Genomic DNA, 13,208 nt, shown 5'->3' on the forward strand with positions numbered 1-13,208 from the left:
AGCACCACTAAAAAATTCAATAAATTCTAGCCAAAATTTAAAAAAATTGCACCTGATTTGGAGCCTGGATGACTGAGATATGGCCTCCCAAAGTTGGACTATCACATCAAAACTAAATCTAGAGAAGGGTCTGATAAAAAAACTGAGCTTAAATTTGACATCCAAGCAACCATCATAGTAGTGCAATTTGGCCTATTGATGATAGTCAAATCACCATCAAATCTAATGATGTGACTGGCTGACATCAGCAAAAATTGTCCCCAGGATGATGTGGTAGTACAAATTGCTGACTGTGTAGCATACAGATGTACACAATTTTGATGATGTGTTAGTGATACATGTCCACTTAGCTGTCTAGGTATGGTATGATGATGTCACTATCTATGGTAGATCTAACTTTGTAGTTGAGTGTGCATATGGATGTCTACATGGTAGATCATACACTGTCATGTTATAGGGACAGATGTGGCGAGTTTCGAGAGTGTCGTGTGGTTGAGGGTTTGTGCAACGATGTGGTTCCTTGCTGTCATAGAGGTAGCTGAGGTGGCAATAGTGGTGAGGGTTTTATTGTCATCGGTGAGGATTTTAATGTCGTTAGTGAGGACTTTTAGTCCCACATCCCTGTTGTGAAGGGTTGCCAAGGTGTTTTAAAGAACTTGGCTGTGGGATTTAAAATAAATATAGGTAGTTAGATGTTTGGGAAAGGTAGTTGCCAAATTTGTGTTGAACTATTGGTATTTGAGGAATCTTTGGCTTGTTGTAATATTCCTTTGGTTATGGAGTCTGCAAATTTAAAAATGGAATATGTTGATAATATTAAGAATATTCCACCTACGGGGGCTAGGATTTGACCACTCGATCCCTGCAAAAAAAATTTCTCTATATGCTTGATGGCTTAATTTTGTTTTTGAAAATACAAATTCAAAAATTCTATAATAATACTAGAGAAAATAAATTCATATCTAAAAAAATAAATGTGCAAATCTAAAAAATTATCATACTGAATTTGTAAATTAGGCCTTTGGGTGCTAGTTTGTAAAAAATATTCACCTCAAATTTGACTATGGCCCAACTGAGGACAATTTATAGTCAAATTTTACTGAATTGATGCTCCAAACACAATGGTGAGGTTTGCTTTGGCTCTAGATGCTCCCAATAGCTGCATATACTCTAGATCTAAATCGAGGTGTTGTTAGAGAGGTGAAGCAAGAATGGTCTCCAATGGCTATGAAATGGCCTTCCTATGGCTCTGATACCATGTAAGAATTTTCCTTAGAGAAAAATTACCCAAGACCAAGAAGCTCAACAACTAGCACAAAATAGACCAACAAAATATGATCAAAATAACAATATGAAATTCTATTTATGTATTGCTTGATGTTCAAGTATGCTAGGAATGCTAGGAGTGATTGAAATGCTTCTAGAATGTGTAGGAGTTAGTAATATTATAAGCCTCACAACTAAGCACATGTCAACCAAGAGTAGATTATCCTCCATTGAGCACAAGAGTTAGTGTGATGATGAGAGGATAAGCCTACAAAGGTTTGTCATGTAAAATTATGTTGTAAACACCATGTGCTTAATCAAGAGTATGACCAACTGTGTTGTCTAAATGACAACTTAGTTAATTATGAAAACTCTAGTATTGTAGACACCATGTTCTAAAATAGAGTTGCTTACTCTTGTGTTGTCAACATGACAACTCATATGAGTACACAAACTCCTAGGTGTCTAACCTAAGAAATAATAAAATAATACATTTATCCTCAGTAAACTTAAGTAAATTGTAAATAATCATTATTTACACTAACAAAAATAGCATTCGTGCAAAAAGAATAGGGGTCTTTGAGATCATGGTCATTTGTAGAGATGTCATTCAAGGACATAGGGAACAACTTGATCCAATCTTCTACAAGTTAGTTTGGTTTCTTTTTCCTGATTTTTCCTTCTTTAAAAGTTGAAGTCTCTACAAATTCCATGTTTGAAGCTTGAATTTCCTTGACCTCTTTCTCAGACATCTCAACTATATATTGAAAATACTAAAACACTCTATAATTAGCACTAAAAGAAATAATCCTTCGTACTAAAAAATCTGTAACCATTGGAAATCTCTTCTCTTTGCAAATAGTAACCTATTATTAGCCTAAATAATGTTTTTATGCTATGTGTACTTCATCAACCTTCTCTATGCATTTAAATCATGCATTCTCAATCCTTAAATTTAGTGTTCTATGTCACCTAAGATGTAGCATCCACCTAACTATCTAGCTCAAAACTTCCTATACTTTACTCTAACTTCATTGGCCATGGGATTTCTGTCATTTACTAGCTTAGATGAAAAGAAAAAAGTGATTTCATGTCTTATTTAGGGTTTACAATCTTATGATCATCTTTGAAATTTAAATCCTTTGTATCATCTTAGGTAGGGAATATGGCATTATGGTCTTATGATTGTACGAAAATTGAACTCTCATTGTATTTTTGTAAGTTGAGAAAATGGCCTTCGCAATCCTACAATATACCATTTATCATGCCTTTGGAGCTTAGCCTTAAGTCTCTCATGATCTTATGAGACAGAACACATTTTAAGATCAGAACATTAGAAACATAAATTACTTTCAAGGGCCACAAACTTATGCTAAGCAGTTAATAAACCTTTTTGTAGCATCTTACCTTGCCTTTAATTTATTTATGATCTTCCAATCACCATTAACTGAGCCTTTTCATAACTTCATAATTTAGCTCATAAACCCTTATGATCTTACAAATATAGCTTATCATAAGATCAAACTTCAACTTTTCTTACCTTATGATCTCTTGATCAAAGTCAATTTACTAACTCTGTAACTTTGGAAGTTGCCTTGAACTGTTGCCTTTGACTCATGATCTTACACTAGCTTCTATCCTTTCTTTACCATAGTCTTGAAAGCTTTAACTTATATCTTTATGATCTTATAATCTATCACTACTTCATAGATTTGGAAAGCTCATGATTTTCCCTTGTGATCATACAATCTACTATTCTTCGTAGCATTGTAAGATATCAACTACCACATATATCAAAGTCTTATACAAATGTGCATGGCCCCACTTCTCATCACTAGAATACTGATCATTTATTGCCCTATGATCTTACAGTCATTTCCTTATCATGTCATCAGAAACCTCATTATCTACTATTGTGATCTTATGATCACAAATTTTTGCATCTTTGGAGGTCTTCTTGAAAAGCCTTTATGATTATGCTATCTCCATTCATTATCAGATTAGAAATCTTCATTACCTTTGCCCTTTAAATATCCTTGTGATCTTATGATCCTCTTGTTCTCATATGGTCATGGGTCTCCCTTTTTGTGTTTACAATACCATGATTACCTACTTGTCATAACATCTTGTAACTTAACTTCAAACTCTTCTCATGAGACACTTGAGATGAAATGACAAAAGGGTAATCATAAGATAAAAATTTTGATTTTGAACACCTATGATGCTACAACCATATAGTATATCTTAAGATCATGAGACACAAAACTTTACCCTTACGATCCTCCACTAGTCTACATTTTGTAACATTAGGAGAGGGAAATCCTAAGCTTATGACTAGAAGCTTGAAATCCTCCTCGTAAGATCATGTCAGATGATAATTTTTTTTAAATGACATATAATCTCCCACTTGAAATAAAACCTAGGGTAACGGCCAAAATTGATTGTGGATTTTAAGAAATTCTTTCCATGATCAGGTAAAGACAGAATACTTATGATATTAGACTATCCTACTAGGGCAAGATTTTAAACTAGGCTAGGGAAAAACTTGATCAGGTAAGGGTTATTTCAAAGAAAATAGATAAAAATTTAAGAATAGACCATAACAAAAAAATATTTCTCAAATTATTTTCACAGTAAATGTCCAAGGTTTTGGCACATTGAAATTAAGGTCTATCGGTGGCTTTGTCTAGGGATGATGGATAACTTATATCCATTCAAGATTTCAGAATTTCTAGTTTCAAAGACCACACACATGACAACCTAAGGAAACTCTGAGACTATACAAGGGTATATACATAATACAAAGGCTACAAATATGTAGATGAATCTACAAAAATATAAAAAGATATACAACCTAACTACTATTGATAGAAAATTAATACCTTCAACAAAAGAATTTCTTCAAGAATTGTCCATGAACTGGAGATTCAAGAATGATTCCTAATAACTCATTTATGAAATAAGAATCCTTACCACATGTAGAATCAACAAGATATGGGCCAAGCTAGATAGGATCAAATTTTCCATGTTTTCCTTTATGCTCAATCCTTGCATTCCACATTATGACTAAATTATTTGGTTCAAACTTTTTCTTCCACTACCTTTTTATCATATATAAGTTTTGTCTCCAATTTTAGTTTTATATTCCTAGTAGAGGAATTTTTCCTTGTCTTAGTCAACCCTACAAATTCATGTTGGAATACTTTAGAATAATGGTGGGGAGGGGGGGGGGGGGGGGGGGGGGGGGGGGGTGGGGGGTGGTTGGCGGGTGGGGGAGTTAAATCAGTTATTCAAGGTCCAAATGTATAAATAAAACTTTTCACAACTTAATGAACCCATAATACATTTATCCTCAAGCATGCATCCACAAGATTATGAAATCACTAAAAATTATAGGTTACTATCAAATCAATTTACAAGAATGTAAACATGAAATATAACAAATTCAATGACACACTTGACACAATAATTTATGTGGAAACCCAATTTGGGAAAAACCACATGTAACATGCTACTCTTTTTCACTCTTCTAAAGTGATGCCGTATGAAAGGCCAACCCTATTAAAGGTTACAATACACACTGTTAAATTTTACCTTATTAAATGATTTCAATCAACCTATTAGGAGTGAGCCTTGTTAGAGGACTTTAGACCATTCACCTAGAATGTCACCTAGCTAAAGGATTTACAAATGACTGTTAGGTCAACTTTAATCTAAAGGATTTACCCTAGACTAATAGAATTATTAGATAGTAATAGTAAGGCTTTATCTTATAATAACTTACATGATGTAGGAGCATCTTGGGTTGCATAGTTATCCTGCATGTTTTCCCTTTTTATCTTGTTGCTGAAACTAGGTTCAGCTAAAGCTATATTTTCTAGCTTTTGGGTGCCTATTATAGACCATGTAACTAATTTTTCATAATGAGTAAAGGGATTCAAACTTTAATAATTTTAGAGGGCCTATAATACTATTTATTTTTCAAGGCATAAGTTCTAACTCTTGAGAAGTTGGGAGATATGGTAATTCTCCTAAACCATCAATTTCAAGCAGTTCTGCATGACAATTTTTTGTGCTCAACTTTCGGATTGGATGTGCACTTTTCCTTGATGAATTAGACTTTGTGTGATTAAGGAGTTGTATTTAACCTAGATATTTACCCACAATTTGAAGAATGAGTTCTAACTCAATTGGAGCAAAGAGATATCATAATTTTTCTCGGACATCAATCTCAGAATAGTCAATTGCCGATGCAGGTTGGTTTGTGTATTTAATGTTAGGTTTATTTTCATTTAATATTTTTTGAGAGCTAAATTGTGGCTTCTCCATGTTATATAATGATCTAAAATCCATTTTGGCTAGTATAAATAGAGTTTTTAGGATAGGATCTAGGATAGTTAAGAGTTAAGAGTTAAGAGTTTTAGGAGATGATTTGAGAGTAGAATTGGAAAGTGTAAATTTGTTGTTGGATCTTTGATTTGAATGTATTTTTATTTAGCCATAAACCAAAAGGCCTTATAGATAGACATGTATGTTGAATATTTTGAGAATTAATAAAAGTATTTTTCTCTTCTCCCACCTTTGGTCATTGTTCTTTGTGTTTGGTTCCATTGTGTTAACTCTTGCAGGGTGGTTTAGAGAGCTGAGTGTGCGATTGAACCTAGTTTTTCCTATCCTTTCTTACATCATTTGGTATCAAAGCTTGAGGTTCATCCTTGTGGAGGGTGGATCATGTAGAACCCTAATTTGGATTTGGTTTTAGGGTTATAGATCTATGGATTTGACCTAGATAACTTGTAGAGGGTTACGATCTTCTAGGAACCTAATTTATAAAGATGGTTTGAGGTAGAGAAAATGTTAATAATGCTATATTGGGTCAGTTGAGACAAATTGTAGCTAGATTAGATGCTATGGAGACAACGTAGAGGAGAGGAGCACATATTGATGATGTAAGTGATGATGAAGCAATAACACCAAACCTAAATCTAGAACTTGAAGAAGATCAAGATGAGGAAAGATTGTTGAGAGTGTTGTCTAGGGAAAATTTAAAGCTTGCTATAGAAGTTGTTATTTATGATCAAAAATTGGATACTAATACTGTATTAGATTAGAACTCAGATATTGAGAAGTTCTTTGTGTATGAAAACACTCTTGATAATAGAAAGTTAAAGATTGTCATCACTAGGTTGAAAGGTCATGCATCACTATGGTGGGAGCACTTGCAAATTGATAGACAAAGGAGAGGAAAGGAGAAGATTAGAACTTGGCTAAAGATGGTGAACAAGATAAACAAAAAATTTCTTCCTACTGATTATGAAGTTAATTTTTTTAGAAAGATGCAAAATTTGAAATAAAAGGGCATGGCTATGAAAGAGTATACTGAAGAATTCTATAGATTGGATATTAGATTTGGACATGTGGATGATGATGTTGAGAAAATTGCAAGGTACATAAATGGATTGAGATCTAGAATTCAAGATGAAATAAGTTTTGCGAAGTTGGAAAGTGTGGAAGAAGCATATCAATATGCCTTGAAAGTTGAGGATATCTTGACAAAGATGTATGAACAAAGAAAAACAAGTAGAGATGGTAGATTCTAGAGAGTAGAGGTAGATCCTATGGAGAAGGTGGCAGATCTGAAAATTTTTTGCAAGATAAAGGCAAATCTGAATGGAATTAATGATGACAAAGACAAGACTAAGTGGAAAGGTGGTAGCTCATATGGAGGAGGTCTTGGATCTTACTAAGGAAGAGGTAATTCTTATCCTAGAGGTGGTTTTCATGGTAATTTTTTTAGATTTGGTAAAGAAGGGAATAGATCTTTTGAATGTAGATCTTCTAAAAGTGGGCTAGAGGCTAGAGAAAATTTGATGGTGAGAAGAACCTTATGTAATAAGGGAATTGATGAGGAACCTATCCTTAGAAGAAGTCTTTTCAAGACTAGATGTAAGATGAATGGAAAATGTTGTAAGGTGATTATTGATAGTGGAAGTTCTACAAATTTGACATCATAAGAGCTGGTTACAAAGTTGTAGTTGTAGAGGCTGAAACATCCCAAACCTTATCATGTTTCATTGATCAAAGATGAGTATAATATAACAATGTATTGTGAAGTTCCAGATTGGACATTACTTTGATGAAGTTCTATGTGATATTATGTCTATGGATTGTTGTCATATTTTGTTGGGTAGACCTTGGCAATATGATAGCTATGTTGTGCATGATGGGAGATTGAATCAATATACACTTTAGGTAAATGGGAAGAAACAAATATTGTTGCGTTTGATTGAAAGTCCAAATGAGGTCCGGTTTACTGCAATAAAAGTCTGCATGGTTAATGTAAAACAATTTGAATAGGAAGTAAAGAAAAATCAAGTTTTTTTTCGTATAGTTCCTAGAGGATCGAGTGTTGGTAGTAATGACCAAGTAGTAGAAGTTGGTAATGACAGAGTAACATCAAAAATTGTAGAATTGTTGAATAAATATAAAGATATTATTGTTGATGATATTCCTGATGGTTTATCTCTAGTAAGAAGTATAAGTTATTATATGGATCTAATTCCTAGAGCTAGCTTGCCAAACAAAACACCATATAGAGAATAAGGAGCTTAATAGACAAGTGCATGAGTTTTGTAGAAAGGTTTTATCAAACAAAGCTTGAGTCCATGTGTTGTACCTACTATATTAGCACCTAAGAAGAGTGGAGAATGGAGAATTTGTGCTAATTCTAGAGCTATTAACAAAATCATAGTGAAATATAAGTTTACTATGCTAGGGTTGGATGACATAATAGATTGTTTGAGTGCAGCAAAGGATTTTACCAAGATTGATTTGAGGAGTGGATATCATCATATTAGAATCAGAGAAGCTGATGAATGGAAGACTACTTTCAAGACAAAAGATGGTTTCTATGAATGGATGGTTATGCCTTTTGGTTTGACTAATGCACCTCATACTTTCATGAGGTTGATGAATGAAGCTTTGAAAAGATTGTTGGATAAGTTTGTGATAATTTATTTGGATGGCATTCTTATATTTAGTAAAATTAAGGAAGAGCATCTTAAGCATATTAGACAAGTATTATAGAGGTTGAAAGTGGAAAAGTTGTTGATTAATCTAAAAATTTATTCTTTAATGCAAGAGGAGATTGTGTATTTGGGATTTGTGATTTTAGCTGATGGATCCTAAGAAGGTTAAAGCAAATTTGGAATGGGTTACACCTAATAATGTGGGTGAGGTAAGATCATTTCATGGTTTGGCTAGTTTTTATAAAAAGTTTATAAAGAATTTTAGTTCTATTTGTAATTCTATGACTAAGACAATGAGGGGAGATAAAAAGGAATTCAAATGGACAAATGAAGCTGATAAGAGTTTTGAAACTTTGAAACAAAAAATTGTTGAATTACCTGTATTGGCCTTTCGTAATTTCAACAAAGTATTTCAAGTTGAATGTGATGCAAGTGGTAATGCAATCAGAGATGTATTAAGTCAAGAAGGTAAGATTGTTGCTTTCTTTAGTGAGAAGTTGAATGACGCTAAAAGGAATTGATATGTGTATGATCAAGAGTTTTATGCTATTGTTCAAGCTTTGAAGAAGGGAGATATTATTTTATTCCTAAGGAGTTGGTACTATATACTAATCATAAAGCTTTACATTACTTGAGAAGTTGACATAAATTGAATCAAAAACATATGTAGTGGGTTGAGAATTTGCATAATTTTACATTTGTCACTAAGCACAAGAGTGGAGTTACTAAAAAATTTGTTGATACATTGAGTAAAATATGTTCTTTGCTGACTAAAAATAAGCTTGAAGTTCTTGGTTTTAATAAAATGAAAGATTTGTATGATGTTGATCCTGATTTTTCTGAGGTGAAGAGAGATTGTAGAGCCCCAGATCTAAAAAATCACATTAGTAAGTATGATGAGTAGTTCAAAGGTATTTAGTTGTGTATTCCTACAAGTTCTATGAGGTTGAATCTAATTAAGAACAAGCATAGTAGTAGATTAGCTGGACATTTTAGAATTGATAAGATATTGAGTTTGTTGGAAGAGAAGTATTATTGGTTGCAAATGTATAAGGATGTTCAAAAATTTGTGAAGAGTTTTGGAGTTTGTCAAGTTGTAAAAGGAGTGAGTCAAAATACTATTTTGTATACACCTATTACTATTTCTAAGAAACCTTTGAGTGATATCAATATGGATTTTGTTCTTGGATTAGCTAAGACAATGAAGGGGTGTGATTCTACATTTATTGTTGTGGATAAATTTTCTAAGATGGCTCATTTCATACCATGTAAGAGGACATTAGATGTTGACCATGTTTCTGAACTTTTCTTTAAAAAGATTGTAAGATTACATAGATTACCAAGAAATATTATTTTTGACAGAGATAGTAAGTTTTTTGGTTATTTTTGGAAGACTTTGTGGAAGAAGATGGGTACTGAGTTGAAGTTTAGTTCTACACTCCATCCAAAAATAGATCGACAAACAAAGGTTGTGAATAGAAGCTTGAATAATTTGCTGAGATGTTTAGTTGGGAATAAGCCAAGTAATTGGGAGATGATATTGGAATAAGTTGAATTTGCATATAATAATTCTATTAAAAGGAGTATAGGGAAGACACCTTCTAATATTGTTACTAGAATGAAACCTAGAGGACTATCATATTTGAGAGATATTGTTGATGAAAAAAAGAGAAGTGCTACAGGAGAAGAATTTTTTGATTTTATGAAATCTTTGCATAAGGAAGTAAAGTTTAGGATATAACAAAGTAATCAGAAGTATAAGGAGAATGTTGATTAGTCTAGGAGACATCATGATTTTCAAGTTGGTGATGAGATGATGGTTCATTTAAAGAAAGAAAAATTTCTAGTTGGAACATACAATAATTTGAAGATGAAGAAGTTTGGACCTTGTAAGATCTTGAAGAATTTTGATAGTGGAAATGCTTATGAAGTTGAGTTACCTAATGATGTGGATATATCTCATATATTCAATATTGCTAATTTGTATAACTATCATGAGTCAGATGATGAAGTTGTTGTATCAAAGGACTATACTAACAGGCAGATTGAAGAAGTTGAATAGATATTGGATCAGAGAATTGGTAAGAGCACAAGGGAAAAATATTATTATGAATATCTAGTGAAGTAGAAAAACAAACCTATGGAAGATGCTTCGTGGATTTCACAATCTGGGTTGGATTTAGTTTAGGTTGTGACATCTCAGTGATTCAGGAGAATAATTTCTTCCATTCCCATTTGTTTTATATAGGAGCATCTTGGGTTGAACTGCTATCTTGCATGTTTTCAGTTTTTATGTTGCTGCTAAAACTAGGTTCTGCCGAAGCTATACTTTATAATTTCTGGGTGCCTGTTACAAAGAATGTAACTAATTTTCCATAATGAATGAAGGGTTTTTCACTCTAGATATTTAAGAGGGTTTAGAATAATATCTATGATCCAAGGTACAAGTTTTAACTCCTTATGAGTTGGGAGATATGGCAATTCTCCCAGAACATCAATTTCTAGCAGTTTTGCATGACAACTTTCTATGCTCAACTTCTAGATTGGATACACACTTTTCCTTGATGAATCAAAATTTTCAAACTTAACGGGTTATAGATTACCTAGATATATATCCATAGTTCAAATCATGAGTTCTAACTAGTTGTGTCCCCATCACTAACTCAGTTGGAGCTAGGAGATATCACAATTTTTTTCAGATATTAATTTGAGGAAAATTAATTGTTGATGCAAGCCAACTTGTGTATTTAATGTTAGGCTTATTTTCATTTAATATTTGCTAAGAGATAGCTTGTGGCTTTCCCATATTCTAGAATAATCTATAATCTATTTTTTCTAGTATAAATAAAGTGTTTAGTATAGGAGCTAGGGCTGTTAAGAGTTAAGAGTTAACAATTTTAGGAGGTGATTTGAGAGCAGATCTAGAATGTGCAAATTTGTTGTTGGATCTTCGATTTGAAATTATTTATATTTTTTCATAACCCAAAAGTCCTTATAGTTGGGCATGTATGTTAAATATTTGAAGAATCAATAAAAATATTTTGTTCTTCTTCCTCCTTTGGTTGTTGTTCTTTGTGTTTTCTTTCGTCATGTTAACTCTTGCAGAGTGGTTCAGAGAGCTAGGTATGACATTGGACCTAGTTTTCCCTATCCTTCCTTGCATCATTACAAATCCATTTGTAGATCATAGATCTCTATTTCAGTCCTCCATTATTTTTTTCCTTCACACATTTTAGATTTGATAGCTTCTTCACCCTTAAAGAATTCATATCCTTAAGCCTTTTTTCTCAACATGCCAATGTAGACTCTTCTCGTAGGTTATTTGGTGAAGAAAAACCCTTGACTCCTTGTCTTCCTTTGGTTATCACACATGATAACCCTTGATTTTGACTATCAATCCCTATAAATAATAAATTTAGATCTTTTTTCATTCATTCTCCATCATCCAATTTAGGGTTAGGACAGATTAGGTAGGATTCAATGAATCTACACCTCATTTCATATCTCTTTTGAATTCTCTCCTTGAATCCTCTTTGAATTCAACTCAAAATAGTTTACCTTGAATTCTGTGGCACTATCTCATCAATCTTATCTTCCACCTGGTTCACACAATCCAAGAAAATAAACTTGTCAGCTTAGATCTATCAAATTCACAATCTTTCCAATAATGCAGTCACTCAGCATTAACTTGCATCTAATGCTTGACGCACACTCCATTGCTCAACATCCTCTATAGAATCACATGACACAAACTGAAGTTTACTAGTGCTTGGCATCAACTAAACTTTACTCAACATCCACTATGTTTCTCAGTATACATTAGAATAAACTTTTACCCAAGTCTAACTATTTTTTTGCTCAACTTGCACTAACTTTGCTCAACACCTACTATCCACTCAGTCAAGCTTGATAGACAAGCTTTATTTAACTTTTTCTTCTTAACTTTCTTAGTATAACCAACCTTTTCAACCTTAAGTTGATTATCAACGCACTATAATATCACTAGCTTAACTAATCCTTGTATTCCCTTTTATATCGTAACTCAGCCTTTCCTCTAGGTGCTATTGTTACATATTTTGATCAAATCCTCTTCATCAATCAAATAAATGATAGTACTTAAATCATATAAGCAACTGTCTTACTAGCAAATAATAGATTTGATATCAGTGATGAAACAATGATTGAAATATATTGATCATACTTGTATCTATTTATTCTCAATAATCTCCTTCTTGAACAATCTCCCTCTTTGGCATTGATGGCAAACCAAACTAATCAACCAAATTGACTAGGTTAAAATAGTAAGACCAACAAAATATCAAAAAAAAAGAATAATTCCTTTTTGAAATCTCTCCCTCTATTAGCAAATTTCATATTCTAAATAAGTTACAAAACTCCTTTATGTCATCATTGTAACTCCCTCTAAATTACTTCTTATATCTCCCTTCTACAATTATCTCCCTCTTACTAGATAGGTGTTAGGATTTCTCCCTCTTTGATCAATTTTCAATCTCATGTACTTCTTTTGATCAGTAACTATCTTCGTCTTTCTTGTTTTTCCTTTTGATTAGTAAATCTCTCCTTCTAGGATCAGTTCAATTCATTCTTGTATTTCTCCCTTTTTGACAACAATGCCAAATACCTATCATCTTAACATGTAGATAAACTTATTTAGTTTCTCCCTTTGTCACCATATTTGTGACTAATTTGTAGTTTAGCCTCTTTAATTACTTCAAGGAGTTCCTAAAGTAAGATCCACTACATCAATTTGTAACATATGAAAATTAGCTTGTTTGATGCAAGGCACTCCTTTTGTTACTTAGATAGCCTTTGATAGGGGTATCAGCCCTAGTTTACCTCTTGGATACTCATGAGAATCCTTAGGTAATGATTTTGTGAAGATATCAACAATTT

This window comes from Cupressus sempervirens, chromosome 7 (genome assembly GCF_028749045.1).
Source record: "Cupressus sempervirens isolate cs-2001-9-10 chromosome 7, ASM2874904v1, whole genome shotgun sequence".
In the NCBI taxonomy this organism is placed as follows: Eukaryota; Viridiplantae; Streptophyta; class Pinopsida; order Cupressales; family Cupressaceae; genus Cupressus; species Cupressus sempervirens.